This window comes from Nannospalax galili, unplaced genomic scaffold, assembly GCF_000622305.1.
Source record: "Nannospalax galili isolate Female #2095 unplaced genomic scaffold, S.galili_v1.0 scaffold652, whole genome shotgun sequence".
Taxonomy (NCBI): Eukaryota; Metazoa; Chordata; class Mammalia; order Rodentia; family Spalacidae; genus Nannospalax; species Nannospalax galili.
This window is the reverse complement of record NW_008332152.1, coordinates 1,007,295-1,010,116: the sequence shown is the minus strand read 5'-3', so window position 1 is coordinate 1,010,116 and position 2,822 is coordinate 1,007,295.

Genomic DNA, 2,822 nt, shown 5'->3' with positions numbered 1-2,822 from the left:
CTCTTCCCCACCAACCTCTCTCACCCCCTCCGCCTCCTCCCTCTCCCTTTCTCATTCCTACCTCTTCCCTCCCAGCCTTCCCTCTAATTTCAGTCTCCACATCCTCATCTACTCCCCTTCTCCTGTTCTCCCCCCACCTCCCTCCCTCCCTCTCTGATCCTAGTCCTCTTTTCCCACCTGGGTTCCCCTACAACACACTCACCCAACCTTGTCTCTCTCTCTCCCTCCCTCCCTCCCTCCCTCCCCCTCTCCCTCTTCCCCTCTCCATCTCTCTCCCTCTCCACCTCCCCCCCATCCTTCCTCCATTCCAGTCTCCAGCCTTTCCACCTCTCCAGGTCTGAGCTTCCCTTCCTCTTCACCCCCTTCCACTCCACTCGGCCTTGCACCCACCTTCGCCCCTGTCCCTCCTGTGTCTCTGTCCACCCTCCTCCCGGCCCTCTCCTCCTCTCCCCTCTGCCTTCTCCTTCCCTCCTTCCCCATCTCCTCCCTGTCCTGTCTTTCGTCTCCTCCCCCACATTAAAGCCCCCCCTTTGATTCCTGCCACTTTGAAACACAGGGCCAAGTCAGCAGCCTGTTTTTAAGTGTCCTCTGTACCCCCTTTAGCGTGAGCATAGGACACACACACACACACACACACACACACACACACACAGGAGTCACTGGGCTGAGCCTTGGCTGTGGGCATGGTGCTGGGAAAGCTTCCGTGGACTCCCCCTCCCTGAGTGACCACCCTCACTTAATTTGAATAGGAAGTGGGGAAAGTTCCTTAGAGCTGGCTGTGCGTCCAGGCAGGGAAGGCCATTCCTCTGCACCGGGAGCTGAAAGGACAGCCTCCTTTCTGTTCTGTAAGCAGAGGGCATGGCCTAGCCCACGTCTACTGAGTACAGCACTGCGCCTGCTCCCTCCCTTTTGTTAACTGCTATGGGGGTGTGTGCAAAGCTGGAGGAAGGATTTGAGGGCTCCTTAGCCTCTGGATCACAGTTCCTGGGGCTTTCCCTGTGGGAACAGCTCAGGGTGTTGCTCTTGGAGGCCACTGCCAACCCCCAGGAGAAGGCTCTTATTGTTTGTGCTAAGTGGCTTCCCTATCAAGCCTTCCAGCTGCTGGTGGCTGGGTCCAGCTTGCTGAGAGAGAGCCTGGGGCAGCAGGGTGCTCCCTGCCCTCCAGGCCTGAGCTGAGTGGAGCCAGCCTAGCCGACCAACACCAGGGCAGAGGTCATTTCTCCCCCTGCCCCCCTTCACTTGGTCGTTCTGCTCTCTACCTGCTGGACAGCCGCTGGCCTTGCCAACTCCTTCAGAGCCATCTGGAGTCCTGGCTAGGGATGGAGCCAGGAACTTCCAAAAGCAACATGCTTCTGAGCCACAACAGCCTCTTAATAGCCTCTCCCTCGACTGTTACGGCTGGAAGAGCCCCAAAAGTTGTGACCCACGGTGCCAGGGATGGAAGGGAAGATTTGAATGCCCGCCATGCTCCAGTGACTGTTATTACAAGGTAGTCACTTTCAGCCTCTGGAGAGTCCAGCTCTCACATCACCTTGATGGTCTGGCAGCCCTTGTCCACTCCCCTAATGCAGTGAAGGGGCCCTGGGAATGGCTTGGGCACCCTGAGAATTGCTTACAAGTGACTGGGGTGCAAAGGTGATGGTCTGCAGGCCTTTGAGGTGGGGGCTGACATCGTTGAGTGGTTACAACTGGTCACTTGACTTGCAGTTGTGATCTTGTATCCCCCAAAAGCAAAACGAGTTGTCAGATGATCCGACACTATTTGAGCCTGCTGTGGCTGCCTTGTGCTGCCTGGCATGAATTGCTCGCCACCCGGCAGATGGCTCCCTGACTGGGAGCTCTCTGCTTCCCTTACTGTTACCTGGCCTAGTCCCCTGGAGCTATTTCCTTCAAGACCAGATTATGTCAGGGGGTGGGAGGCAACTGGCCTGCAGCTTGGAGGGTGTGGTACTGCATCCCTTCATGTAGGGCACCAGGCAGACTGGCCCTTCCAAGGCCCGGCTGTCTCTGTACTCAGAATAACGGTCACTCCTAATCTTATTTTGCATTTTCCAGCTCTTCTCTCAGGAGACAGCCAGACCTCTGAACAGACATTTAATCATCAAGGTAGCCAATGTTGTCCAAAGGGGAGCACTTGCCTGACCCCAGTTCCCCTTGGAGCTATGAATGGTCTGTCGTTCACCAAGAATGTTTCCGCTGTATTGAGAACCATCCTGGGCTCTGAAGGTGCCGTGTATGCGAGGGAACAAAGCTACCAGAAGTCCCTGTGTGGGAGGAGCTTGCATTTTAGGGGACAGGTGAATGAACAGTGTCCAGTAACGACCAGTGCGAGGAGGAAAGTCTTGGGGGAAGGGGTCAGAGAGCTGGGCTTATGAGGGCCTGGCCAGGTCATCAGGGAAGCCCAGGTAGATCTGAGCAAAGACCCTTCCAGCCAAGATGGTAGTCCTATGCTAAGGTCTTGCTCAGGAGGCCAGTAGGGCTGGAGTGAAGGGGATAGTAGGTGGTGCTTAAGGCAGCCCCTGTGCATCACATGGGTGACTTCAGATGGCTGTGTATCTGATGCCACTTCATAGAAGGTTCAGCAGAGGACGGATGTATTTTACCAGGACCCATCCTGACTGCCCAGGGGAGAGCTGCCAGTGCAAACTGTCCAGCCAGGGTGAAAGCTGGGAGGCCAGCCAGGAGGCAGTGACATCATCTTTACAATAATGGCCATTTGGACCATGGTGTAGGACTAAGGTTCTTCAGAGAAATAGAGCCAATAGAAAGTTTGTGTGTGTGTGAATATGTGTGTGTGTCCCAACTTATGTTAATCACCTGAT